Genomic DNA, 15350 nt, shown 5'->3' on the forward strand with positions numbered 1-15350 from the left:
AATTTATGATTTTTCAAATGGTACAGCACTGGCTACCATTTGTTTGTTTGACTATGAAGTGAGAGAACATTAAGATTTGGTTGCCAAAGTAGAGAAAACAATTTTGATAAAATTTTTAAAAAAAAACATTAAAAAAAAAAAAAATGTAATACAGAGTACATTTTCTATAGCTTGGTATTAATTACAAATTCCAAAACATAAACCAGCTGTCCCCGTATGACGACATACTTTTTTTAGGCAAACTATTTGCTGTTCTATGAAATTGCTTTATATTGCATGCAGGTATGCATCAGGTGCTATTAGTTACAAAAGCTGATACAGTATATATATTGGTTAAATCATAAATGGAAATGGAAAATGCACACAGCAATCTCGTCCGGGTCTCAGGAAGTTAAAATGGAAAGAAAAATCATTGATAAATCATAAGGGATAAAATCGTATTACCCACAAGAATTTGGATATTCAGAAATAATGAGTGAACACTGTTTTTTAAATGGCATCATCAGAGCCATGCTGATATACAACACTCACAATTACATGGATCTCTGGAATATTTGATTCTGATTGGTCAATCACAGCACGGAGCGGTCAAAGTAAACTGTACATTTTACATATTATAAAATATTTGTACAGAAGATTCAATAATCAAGCCATCCTCTAGGGGTTTCTGTCAGAACATGCAATCTTCATTTAGATTCAGTCCAAAGAAGGTTTATTGAGCCATTAAACATAATACACAACACAGAAATTCACGTACTCTATAAGGTTATAAATCCATGTCCACAAGTATGAATATGTGTGTGTGTTTGTTTATATATGTGTGGTTCTACAATAGAAACAAAAATAGATGAATTAACTCACATGGCTCAATTATTATTTCAATGACATAATTCACACAAACAACAGTGAATTTCTGATGAAATTAGGTTAAATGTCATGAAAATATTAATTATGGAGCTAGAACTAAAGTAAGAAAAGAAATGTGACATTTTACAAAACTGAAGATTTTTGCTGCATGTAAATTTGATAATTTGTTATTTTTAAACAGCAGATTTTTTTGCTTTAAAATGTTTAGAGGTGGAATTAGCTGTAAAAATTCAGATTATAGAATTACAGGTTTAAACTTCAGATCTCTCACATTATATCAGAAATTCAAAACATAAACAAACTAGGCCAAAGGTCAAGAAAAACTGGCTTATTTACTTGTGATTCAAATACTTTAGTCATTGTTCTAACTCCAAAATTAACATGTATAAGTCACAATGAAATCCTATACAATACTGCCATCTATTGTTTAGATATGGCAACAATTAATGTGAAACATACAATTTATGTGAACCATAAACATCTGATGCCTAACCCTCAAATAACAAGAAATTCCCATTTAGATAATAACATGATAATTACAGTTGCTGAATGGTGAACTATCTGAACTCGTAACAGTAACAGATCTGGTAGTCCAACTGCATCACTATCGTACCATTCAGAAAAGTTTGATGTCCCATGTAGCTCCTGTCCAAACAAAAGAGCACTGTAAGTCACTATAAATACAAAACATCTGTCAAATGTCAAAACAAATAAATTCACATCGACTATTAAGTAAATACACAAATAACAACAATTTCAAGTGTGTACAGATTCTGCTCTTACAGACAGATTTCTGAATCTGTTTGTCAGGAATCAACCAAGTTTGTAAGTTTTTAGTCAAATTTCTAAATTTGGCCACAAGATAGAAATGTTTCAAAACAGTGTGATCAAGTCACTATATATCTTTTTTTAAGTAATTGTTTGACCTCTTTTTCCATTTTTGAAGAGGCCTGGTGGTGTAATGCATAAATTTGGAACTGCAACGATGGAAATAGTGCTGTGTTGTATAAGCCCTGCACCATCAAAAGCACAACAATTGTCAAAATCAACATTCAGAAATGTCTGTGATTCCATGTTACAGTACAAGTGGCTTCTAGAAAATACATCTCAAGATTTTCAGCATCTTCTTTGCATAAATCCTCACACTATAATCATGAAACTATTAAAAACATTCATTTATAAGTAGTATGTTGATTGATTTAAAGCAAAGAGGAAAGAGAAATCAACATTTTCAAAAGTCCATGAAAGCAAGACATTTTTCTGTCTGTCAAAAGCAAAGCAGCTAAATTCAACTGATAATTTTGACCACATTAAATTTAATATAAAACATTGCTGGATTGCAGTTGAAACTTGTATATAAGATAACTTAAACTCCATCCATTTCCAAAAGCTGTAAAAAGATTTGAGGTTGTGTGTGTGGTTCCTGAGTTAAACAGTCCCTTCATGTTTGCCTGGCACCTTCCTCACATCATCATAGTCTATTATTAGAGAACAAGAACAAATTATTGTCAATACATCCATAAAAGTAACATAATAAATAGACCAATATTTGCAGTCAATTTAAATGAGCTTTTCTGATTACAGAAATAGATCATATATAATGATTATAAAACATAAAACTAGATACAATAACATACCAAGCAGGTTTCTCACATCTTCACTGACATCCCTCACATCATCATACTCCTCCTGAACTCCCTCTGAAACTAAATGTGTTTATTATTATGAAAATGAACAAAATCTCACATTACACTTTGTAATAAACTAATAAGGACATCATCACAAATTAACATACTTCACATGCAGATATTTACTATTATGTACTATACACACACTACGATACTTTATTTAGCTGCTATAATTTTGATAATAAATCACTGTACCGGGCTTCAGTCTAGACGGGTATAATTTTATACAATGTTTAATATAGTCTGGATACAAATCTAAACACACACCTGTTTTATTATTGGACAACTGTCGCACGATCACAACATCGTCATAGTTTTCTGGTATGTCATCTACAACAAAATACAGAAATAGATCCATTAATGTAAATTGTTTGAAATGGCCCATATATTTATTTAAAATATACATTAAAGATACCTTCATAAATATTGTTAAAAATAATGTAATGATATAAACAAACCTGTGGCACAACGTCTCAGTCCAGCAGTGACTGCATCATCGTAGGTCTCTGGTGTGTCTTGTTGCTCTTCTAAATGAGTTCAAAGGAAAGAGGAAATGTACAGACACTGCTTTTACAGCTTTTCACAGTTCATGTTGTTTAATTAACTGTAAGTGAAATCCCTGTGATCAGTTTACAAAGGCACTGACCTTTTGGGTCATTAGTGAGGGTGACATCATCATAGTGTTCAGGTGAGTCTCCTACTGCAGATTTAGCTAAAAACAAACAAACAAACAAACAAACAAACAAACAAACAAACAAACAAACAAACAAACTCTCAGGTCAAACTTAATTTGACATATTCAATATATTGTATTTTATACATCATACAAATATTTATCATACTATATTTGTAACAATGAACAAAACTAATGAGCTCAAATTATAAGGTTCACTTAAAAAAAAATAGCAATGATAAATAACTGCTTAAAATGAAATATTCACATTAAAATTATGTGGTTATGGATTCTATATCCTGTAAAAAAAACTGAAGTATATCCTGCTGCAATGACTGAAGAATTTGTCCAATAAAACAGAAGCAAATGTGGATTATCTAAAATATGTTAGGAAATTGCTTGATCTTTTATTATTATTATTATTATTATTATTATTATTATGTGTTCAATGGTATACAGTATATAAAAGAAACGTTCCTATGTTAACTTGCAAGTGAATGTTTTAATTCATTGCACAAGTTTGTATGTAGCAAAATGTAACATCATCACTTCTGTCTTCTAACCTGAAAGCATCTCATCAGCATCCTCATACCCAGAATGCTGTTCTTCAGAAAGGACTCTTCCTGTTATGAGAAAGCAGAACCATCAGAAACATGTTCACAATAACAAATCAGCACACAACACTGTTTAGATGCAAACTCATACCATGATAGTGACTTTTTATTAACTTCTAATATAATTCAAACACATGGATCTGCAAATCTGTTATTAATCAGTTAAATTCTCTCACCCATCTCTGAATGAAGTGATTAGTTCTGTTCATCTCTACAAATCAGACACTATACTTTCAGATGGACTGACCTCTCTGAGTGATGTGGTTATCTTTATTTGTGATGAGTCTGTGATCAATCTCCTCATAAACTGCTTCAGTCTGAGTCTTGTGTCTTCTCTTGGAAAGAGCTGTGAGTGAAGACAGACAAACCTGCAGTGAGTTCACAACACACGACTGATGACACACTGAATAAGTTACAATCTAGTTTTCATTGTGTTAGAAATGAACTACTGCAGTATGTGATCTGTCGTACCTCTCCTCATCACTCTGTTTTGCTGAATCAGTATAATGAGTGGCAGTAAGAGCAGTAAGAGCACAGCTCCCAGTACGATCAAAACCACTGGAGGGATGGAGAGAGAAGATGATGGAGGAGTTTGTGGACGAGTGATCTGTGAGGACAGAGATGGTGTCACGTCTGTATTTGAAACTGCAGGAAATGTTGATGTTGAAGGGGCAGGAGTCGTGGACACAGACAAATCTGTCAATTAAAAAAAATAAATAATAATTAACTGCTGAAATCACAATCAAATCATGCTAGTTAAGGGCTTGAATAAATACAATACATTTAAATAACACTGAAATGACATACATGGGGTAAAATGTATCACTGATAGTCAGTTTTCAACTGTTCTGAGAAAGCCATGTCTGATTCAGATCACTAAATACATTGCTCTCACCTGCACAGGTGAGTCCAGCGTCCTCTTTGTGTGAGCAGTCAGTGTGGTTATTCAGGGAGTGAGGACAGTCCCACAGGTGAATCTCATTCCCTCTGCACTCGACTCTGTTCAGCCACACAACACCTTCACCAGCACCAAAGGCTGCATTCCCATCAGCACTCAGTGCTGCTCCACAACCCAGCTGCCTGCAGACCACCTGAGCATCCCTGATGTCCCACTGATCATCACAGACTGAACCCCACACAGCGTAATAATACACCTCCAGTCTCCCAGAGCACCGGCCCTTCCCTCCACTCAGTCTCAGAGGAACATACTCTGAATCACACACATCAACCAGCACTTACCAGATTAATCAATTATTGGGAAGGTCTTTTGGAAAATTTTGGAAAAATCCTACTACTGTATATACATTCTACTGTATATACATGAAAAGTTTTATTTTATTTATACAGTTATCTCATTAAACTGAAATAAACCTACTTGTACAGTGTCTCTGGTTTGGAGCTGCAGAACATGAAAGATGACTTCGAGGCGATTCATCATTTTCCTTTTCTGTGATCATTATAAGATTAAATTTTAAGAAATTCAATGAAAAAATAAACTGTAAACACTTAGGATAAATATTCAATTGCTGAGTGCTTTTAGTTAAATTACAATTTCCCCTATTTGCCCACAAACTTGCAGTCATTTTTCAACTGAAAAAGTTCAAAATATTTACAAAAATTTAAATAAAACAAAAATTTACCTGAGCAGGTTATATGAGCCACCTCATTATTACGGCAGTTATTCTGTCCCCAGGTTAAAGATGGACACTGCCACAGAGTTGAGTCATGAGGACGACATATAAATTGATCCAGCCAATTTAACTTTAGTCCTTGTGAGTTACTGGGTTCACTGGCAGATCTTCCACAGTTCAGCTCTTGACAGATCAGACTCGCTGTGTCTCTGTCCATCTGGTTGAAGCATACATTACCCCACGATCCATTGTAGAAAACCTCCACATTCCCTTTACAACCATCAGTTAACCTGATTTCTTTGAACTCTAGATAGACAATAATCAATCAAGTTAAAAAATACAACAGCTGAAAAACATTATGGCTATCATGAACATCTGGGTACCTGAATTCAATTAAACAGTTTACCTGAGCACACGACTCCTACATCCTCCATGTGTTGACAGTCATGTTTTCCCCAGACCAGAGAAGAGCAGTTCCACAGGGATGTCTCATTCCCCTCACAGTTCACCTCATCCAGCCATATGGGTCCAGAACCAGGACCAAACCAGGCTGGTACCTGCTGGTTACTGAGAGCCACTCCACACTGCAGCTGTCTGCATACCACATGGGCATCTTTAATATCCCAGGAGTCATCACACACTGTCCCCCATGAGCCACTGTGAAAAACCTCCAATCTCCCTGCACAGTCTCCTCCAGAACTCACCAGCCTAATGGACCCACGTCCTGAGATCACATATATATATATATAGAGAGAGAGAGAAATGCATGTTAATTCATATTAATCTATTGTCAGAGAATGAAAATGCCCAGATATTTTTGTTTTCACCAAGGCAGGTGATTGACAGCTGTTGTGTGGAGCTGCAGTTGTGAGTTTGTGGAGAGCTGCAGTTCTCCAGATGAGCTTCACTCCCAGAGCACTGGAAGCCCATCACACATTCATGACTGTGTTCAGGACTGGATGAAGAGGAGCCGTAGAAGTTCAGCACAGAGCCACAGCCCAGCTGTCTGCAGACCACAAAGGATTCAGTGAGACTCCAGGAGTCCAGCAGAACTCTCCTCCAGACCTGATGGTTGTAAACTTCCACCTCCCCCTCACACTCTCTCTCTCCAGACAACCGCACTCGCCCATCATGAAGAGCCAGAGACGAATCTGGAAATGAGGGTTGAAATGTTACTAAAATACATGCAGAATTCACAACAAATGCAGGAATATTTAAGTTATCGAGTGGGCTACATGGATATATGTTTTTAGAGGGGTGGGGGCTTTTAAATAGGAAAATTATGATTTAGTAAATTATAAGTACATTAATTGTGTTAAGTGATATTAATTTACATTCATTATGTGATAGAATGCAGATAATTGTTTATATTCTTTTTATTATTACAGAAACCTAGCACATGCCCACCTCTTCATGAGCAATCATTAAAAGTTCAATATCACCTGCAGGTCTATGGGCTCTCTAACAGAAACTCTGTAGTGATTAATGTATAATTAGCCTGCATTTCAAGCAGAAATGCTGCAATCATTGCAATGTTACTAATTCTTGCAGTGCAGTGCACTCACGAGAACAGATGACGCCAACATCTTGTCTATGAGAACGTTCAGCTCGACTCCATGAAGAGATGAGACATTGTGAGAGTTGTGTTTCATTCCCCTGACAATCAAACACATCAGCCCAGATTTCACCACTTCCCTCTCCAAACCAGTCCGCTCCCACAACAGACACAGCAATCCCACAATTCAGCTGTCTACAGAGGACACTGGCAGCTCTCATATCCATACATCCATCACATACTGTTCCCCAGTATCTGTGTAACTGACGCTCCACTCTTCCAGAACAGGAATCTGTGCCATTTACCAGTCTGAGCGCTGTGTAACCTAACCACAGATCACAGAGATTACAGTAGTAACAAGAATAAAGCAGTATAAATCTGTATGCAATATATAACTCATTTGTCATGTAAGATTATAATGTATCAAATAAATAAATAAAAAGGGACATTGATACTTAACCAGAACACATTAATCCCACGTTGCTAACACTGGTGCAATTATATTTGTGTGAAGATATTGAACAGGATGAAATCTGAGATTCGTTGCCTCTACACTGAAACTCTTCTGTCCACATCTGACCCTCTCCTTTGCCAAAAGCAGCTGCTCCCAGCACCTGTACAGGAGCCCCACAGTCCAGCTCTCTACACACAACCTCTGCATCCTGCTGGTCAAAGGCAGCATCGCACACTGAAACCCACGTGTTCTCGTGAAATATCTCTACTCTCCCAGAGCACAGATGAGACCCAGCAGCAAGTCTGGAATGTTTGTGGCCTGTTTATATGAAAGAAAAAAAATTTACACAGTAGAAAAAAACGCATGGTGAGCTATTTTTTATTATTATTATTATTTAATCTAAAGGTGTGACAAAATGGATTTATCTCATTTACAGTATGGTAGTAGGGAGGAAGGGAGGGCCGGGTCGTGATGCTGCACACTAATCAAGCCCTCCAGAGAAAGAGAGTTACGGGCAGCTGCCCTGCATGTGTTTGTCTTTTTGTTTAAGTTTATTATTATTATAAAAAAAAAAAAAAATTACAAATTTGTACACCAATTTGGAATGCCCAATTCCCAGTGCTTTTTTTAAGTCCTCGTGGTCGTGAAGTGATTCGCCTCAATCTGGATGGCGGAGGATGAATCCCAGTTGCCTCCAAGTCTGAGACCATCAACCCACTCATCTTATCACGTGGCTTGTTGAGCGCGTTGCGAGGCTTCACGCCATCCACCGCGGTATCCATGCTCAACTCACCACGCGCCCCACCAAGAACGAACCACATTATAGCGACCACGAGGAGGTTAATCTATGTGACTCTACCCTTGCTAGTGACCAGGTTGCTTAGGAGACCTGGCTGGAGTCACTCAGCACGCCCTGGGATGCGAACTAGCGAACTCCAGGGGTGGTAGCCAGCGTATTTTACCACTGAGCTACCCAGGCCCCCCTGTTTAAGTTTATTATTAAATTATTATTTATATTGTCAAGCCGGTTCTCACCTCCTTTCCCTTTTACCTCGTCGCATGCATATTCTCAAATAATTACAACAAGACTTGATTTCATAGTGAATCTGGCACAATAGTATTATTAGCATTATTCACCTGAACAGATGACCCCAGCATCAAAGTTGTGACTACAGATAGGAAAATTCCATACAACTGATCCACAGTTCTTTAGTGATGACTCTGATCCAGTACATATTATATCAGCCATCCAGATTGGTCCTGATCCCTCTCCAAAATGAGCATCACTCAGAGCATCTACAGGCTCCCCACAGTCCAGCTCTCTACACACCACTGCAGCATCAGCCATATCCCACATCTTGTCACACACTGTTCCCCACTGTCCTCTATGAAGAACTTCCACTCTACCAGCACAGGGACTGTTACCATTCACCAGTCTCACATTTTTGGGGTCTAAGTGAGAAGGAAATACAATGAGAGAAAAAAGGAGGGATTTCAGCATATTTACAAGACATTACTCACATATTAATTTAATTCTTACCAGCACACAGAAGCCCGTCATCATTTTCATTGGAGCAGTTGTTTTCGAGTGAAGATGATCTTGGACAGAGGTGAATCTGAGATTCATTGCCTCTACACTGAATCTCTTCTGTCCACATCTGACCCTCTCCTTTGCCAAAAGCAGCTGCTCCCAGCACCTGTACAGGAGCCCCACAGTCCAGCTCTCTACACACAACCTCTGCATCCTGCTGGTCAAAGGCAGCATCACACACTGAAACCCACGTGTTCTCATGAAGTATCTCCACTTGTCCAGAGCAGCGAGAATTTCCAATAAGCCTGACGCCTGATTAACAAGAGAAAACATGCTAAATATATAGAAGGCAAAGCAAATTTTTTACATTATAAACTTTATCATATGCAATGATAAAAAATTTCATAAACAATGATAATTCAAAGTTTTCTACATAAGCATCATAAATAAGAGAGAAACAAAAACATACTTTATAAAAACTGTTTACAATAATTTAAAACACTCACTAGAGACCTTCTAGTTCCTATTATAGCCCCCCTAGCATGTAAAAAGCAAAGCAATAAAGATAAGTGCTACAAAGTACTTCAGATAAAGTGTAGGCGTTTAAGTTTTAGGGAGTAAATACACATTTTGAACAGGGTTTGGGAGTAGCAGCATGTCACAAGAATATATAGTTTGAGAACCACTGGCCTAGCCTATTTTCTATCCCACACAGCCTCGTTTTCGCTCGAGTCAAAAATGAAATATGGTGCTACTCTGACAAAGGTCAATTTTGTGTGCCATTCCATATATATATATATATATATATATATATATATATATATATATATATATATATATATATAGCTTACAGCACATTTAATATAGGATTTGTGGTCACAAGTGTGCCTTTATAGTAATTAACAATATTTTACTTTGAACGCGGCTTATCCAATAAGAATTTAAATGATCCATTTCATAAGTATCCGATAATTAAAAAAAATTATTAAAACATAAAAATAATAATGTAAATTACTAATATATCACTATAAAATGGTTTGTTATCTAACAATCTAATTTTTTTTTGCCATTTTTGGCAGGTAGATCATCAGTGATATAAAAAAAGAATGAGGTTCAGAGCAGCTCACCTGAGCAGATGACACCAGCATCTGTATTATGATCACAGACAAAAGTACCCCAATCTGCTGATCCACAGTTCTTCAGTATGGACTCTGATCCAGTACATACTGTTCGATTCATCCAGATATGTCCTGATCCTGGTCCAAAATGAGCATCACTCAGAGAATCTACAGGTTCTCCACAGTCCAGCTCTCTACACACCACTGCAGCATCAGCCATATCCCAGGAAAAACCACACACTGTCCCCCACTGTCCTTTATGAAGAACCTCCACTCTACCAGCACAGGGACTGTTACCATTCACCAGTCTCACATTCACACTGTCTGTATATATTGAAAAGTAAGAATGACAGATGGACAGAGGAAGAGAGTGAGAAACAAAGAGACAAAACTAGTATGAAACTCAATTAATGTTCAGTCTGGACTCAGGGGACGTGTAATTTTATTTGCAGGTGCTGTTTACAGTCTGTTGCAAATAGAGGCAGATACTATTTGCACCCCAATTTAAATATTAACAAGCAGTATAGGGGCATCACTGCAGCATGTTTTTATGTGTGTGTGTGTGTGTGTGTGTGTGTGTGTGTGTGTGTGTGTGTGTGTGTGTTTATTGTATTTGGAGTCCCACAGAAACCATACTCCACCCCTAAACCTAACCTACGATAATTAACCACGGTTTTTATTAGAGTAACCATTGTTTATATTTACATTACGTTACATTTATTCATTTGGAAGATGCTTTTATCCAAAGCGACTTACAAAAGAAGAATAATACATCATTAGCGATTCATCTTAAGGAGACAGCAGTACGAAAAGTGCTGCATTACAAAGTTTCAATTGCATCAGAATAACTGTATCCAAGACAGATTAGAGTGCAACAAGAATATCGATCTATCTATCTATATACTGTATATCTATATCTATATCTATACATATATATATATATATATATATATATATATATATATATATATATATATATATATATATTATGAGGGCATGGATAAGTGCTCATGGAAAAAGTTTAATCATGGTATTTGTAGTAAAACCATAGTAACCATAAAATTAACCATGGTTATTACAGTCATGGTTCTACAATATTATGATAGTAAAACCATGGTTAATTTCTGTTAGGGATTAACCCAACCTCTAATCAAAAGAGTAATACAAATCTAGACATGACCGAAGCCAGCCACAGAAGAAAGCCATCACCCCTCACACCTCAGACAAAGAAAGGAAAGTATGTGACACACTCTGCCCCATACCTGGATCATACTCTTTTCAGAACCTGCCAACAGTCAACACTGCGAGGAAATCAACCTTAATGTTCATTTTTATTTATTAGACGTAGTATTAAAGGAAATATTAAGAGTGGAGAGAGGAAAAAGGATAGGCATAAAAATGGGACAAAAAGAAGGTTCAAACTCGGGTCGTTATTTGCACCTGGGTGCAAATAATCACTCTGAATTTGTATTAATTTTATTTTTATAAATTTATTTGAAAATGTTCTCGAACCTGCACACACCAGTCCTAATACAGGTAGATTTAACGTGTAGGTTCAATTAAAAGAGATTTAATGGGTTAAAATGTGACTAATAAAATAAATATCTTCTTTGTTATAACTCTTACCTGCACACACCAGTCCAGCGATGTTTTCAGGTGGACAGCTGTTTTCATTTGATGGTGATTTTGGACAGAAGTGAATCTGAGATTCGTTGCCTCTACACTGAATCTCTTCTGTCCACATCTGACCCTCTCCTTTGCCAAAAGCAGCTGCTCCCAGCACCTGTACAGGAGCCCCACAGTCCAGCTCTCTACACACAACCTCTGCATCCTGCTGGTCAAAGGCAGCCTCACACACTGAAATCCACATGTTCTCATGAAGTATCTCTAATCTCCCAGAGCAGCGAGAACCTCCAACCAGCCTGACGCCTGTAAAAACAATATAGATCATGGAACATTTTTAAAACAGAGTTTGAATACAGTTTATGTGATAAGATGAAATTTTGAGCTTACCTGCACAAAAGACTCCAGCATCTTTACTATGATCACAGTCATAAGGCCATTCTACTAAACCACAGTTTTTCAGTGTGGACTCTGATCCATTACACATTGCATTTTTCATCCAGATTGGTCCTGATCCTGGTCCAAAATGAGCATCACCCAAAGCATCTACAGGCTCCCCACAGTCCAGCTCTCTACACACCACTGCAGCATCAGCCATATCCCAACCTTGATCACACACTGTTCCCCACTGTCCTCTATGAAGTACCTCCACTCTACCAGCACAGGGACTGTTACCACCAACCAACCTCACATTCATTATGTCTTTCAATGTCAGAGAAATAAAAATAGAGAGAAAGAGTGAATGAAGACTGAAATGTTACTATTAAATTAAATAATAATCTGCTCTATTTATTTTTTATTGAACTCATACCGGTACACAGCAATCCAATGATGCTGTCATGAGAACAGTTGCTTTTGATTGATGGTGATTTTGGACAGAGATGAATCTGAGATTCGTTGCCTCTACACTGAATCTCTTCTGTCCATATCTGACCCTCTCCTTTGCCAAAAGCAGCTGCTCCCAGCACCTGTACAGGAGCCCCACAGTCCAGCTCTCTACACACAACCTCTGCATCCTGCTGGTCAAAGGCAGCATCACACACTGAAACCCATGTGTTCTCATGAAGTATCTCTAATCTACCAGAGCAGCGAGAACCTCCAACAAGTCTGACTCCTGAAAAAAATAACAAAACAAAAAAAAATAACAAAAACATTATTATAAAAATCATATTACATGGATTCTCAAGATCATGAATCTTAAGTCAACATTTTAAATAAAAATCTAAATAAATAATTAAAATATAAGAAAATAAAAGATCCAACATGTTGTAATACATGAGGAGAAATACATTTTCAGTCAAGTAGATAGAGAAGGTTTGTAGAAGTTTACCTGAGCAGATGATTCCAGCATCTCTAATATGATCACAGGAGTGTTTACCCCATCCTCTTGACCCACAGTTCTTCAGTGTAGACTCTGATCCAGTACACATGACAAGACTCATCCAGATTGGTCCTGATCCTGGTCCAAATTGAGCATTACGAAGAGCATCAACAGGCTTTCCACAGTCCAGTTCTCTACACACCACTGCAGCATCAGCCATATCCCAGAAGTCATCACACACTGTTCCCCACTGACCTCGATGTAGAACCTCCACTCTACCAGCACAGGGACTGTTCCCACCAACCAACCTCACATTTACACTCTCTAAATATTGAGCAAAACAATGAGAGAGGAATGAAGTGATGAGAGAAAGACAGATTTTCACATTTATTTGCAAATATAGAGTATATGACTGTTCAATGTCTTCATAATTCACATGTGATTTTTGTGTGGTCATGTAATTCTATCATGTATTTACAATGGTTATTATTATTATTATTATTATTATTATTATTATTATTATTCAGTGATCACATTGAAATCATTAAAACTTATCACACTCTCATTTGTTCACACATTATTATCATGTGTTCACATGTGAAATTCATGTTTTTTTCCATAGGTGCATACAGTACATTACACACGATGTGCTTGTTAATAAATATCTCTGCAATATAAGATGATTAAAGATTAATTTTATGTCGGAATATACAAGACCATATTTTCTTGATAAAAATGTCAAAAAAATCTTTCATTATTTATGTACTTACCAGCTCTGATGAGTTTTACAACTGAGGACAGTAAAATGAGTGTCAGACATCTCTCCATATTCTTCTGCTCTACTAATAGTTTGTTTATTCAGTATCCAGTACCAGCTTCTCCTCACTACTGATGAAACAGAAGTACAGGGGTCTTCTGAGCCCTTAATGTGAGAAAAAGATGTCAAACACCCTCCAATCACACTCACTATTACCTTATTAGACAGAACAGAGGAAACCATCAAAGAACTTCAGTGACGAATCAGACGAGGTATTTCTGATTTTCTCCATATTCTTCGCCCCACCCATGAAGATGCCTCACTAAGGGGAGCCACACACACACACACACACACACACACACACACACTATATTTAGAGATATAAAAACAAGAGCTGTTAAAAAGTAATTTGACTTACAGGATACAGGAAACACTCCAGTTTAAACACATCAAAGCCAAACACCTGCAGAGACGAGATAGAAGCTCTGATAACTAACTGCTAAATAACATATTTGCATGTTATTAAAACAGTAAACTCAACTGTTTAAATCATTCATGATTTTTTTTTTTAAAAGTATCCTGTTTTATTAGTAAATAGATGCTTACCAAGACCACAGTATATGACCTAAACTTTATTAAACAAGTGGGAGGCAAAATAGACAAAATACAATATAAATAATATGACTTTTTTGAAAAACATTGTATATATTGCAAACTCATTTCCCTTCTTTTTTTTTTTTTTTTTTTTTTTTTTGTACAATACACTTTTACACATGTGAAACATTGTTTTTTTTTGTTTTTTTTTTCCATAATATAGAAAGACTATAATTCTTTTAAAGTGAAGATGATGAGGGTGTTCTTCATCTTCTGACCAGCAGATGGCGCCAATGCACAATAAACATATTTCATTTATTAATAAGCTCATTAAAGTGTATTGTTTCAGATTGTTTGCTGATGTATTTCTTTCAAAGCATCTAAGATCGCCTATTAGGTTTTAATTTTTACCTCATTTTAAAAGTTTTACTTCTGAAGAAATGAATTGTAATTTTGAAACATGTGCATAAAATCCTAAGCACTCGCATGAGATGAAGACTTCAGTGAAATCAGTAACCTTATAAAAGCTGTTTTATTCTACATGGAGAGGGTCTTTTCATGGGAGCTGCCATTTTAGAATCACATTAACAGCTGAATACAACTCGCTTAATCTCAGTAACCGCCCTATTATTAGACAATTTTACTCATGTATTGAATTAATCCTGGCTGACTGTGCATTGTGAATTTCAACAATTATTATTACCTGAGCACATGACTACTACATCCTCCTTGTGTTGACAGACATGTTTTCCCCAGACATGAGAAGAGCATTTCCACAGGGACGTCACATTCCCCTCACTCTTCGCTTCATCAAGCCATATGGGTCCAGAACTAGGACCAAACCAGGCTGGTACCTGCTGGTTACCGAGGGCCAGTCCACACTGCAGCTGTCTGCACACCACATGGGCATCTTTAATATCCCAC

The 15350-nt window shown here is 36.9% G+C and overlaps 1 pseudogene; it reads right to left on the reverse strand.

Moving 5' to 3' along the window:
- Positions 1–253: 253 nt before the first annotated feature.
- LOC127434935 (deleted in malignant brain tumors 1 protein-like) lies at positions 254–13310 on the reverse strand (annotated as a pseudogene).
- Between the last annotated feature and the right edge of the window lie 2040 nt (positions 13311–15350).

Source organism: Myxocyprinus asiaticus, chromosome 45, assembly GCF_019703515.2.
Source record: "Myxocyprinus asiaticus isolate MX2 ecotype Aquarium Trade chromosome 45, UBuf_Myxa_2, whole genome shotgun sequence".
Lineage (NCBI taxonomy): Eukaryota > Metazoa > Chordata > Actinopteri > Cypriniformes > Catostomidae > Myxocyprinus > Myxocyprinus asiaticus.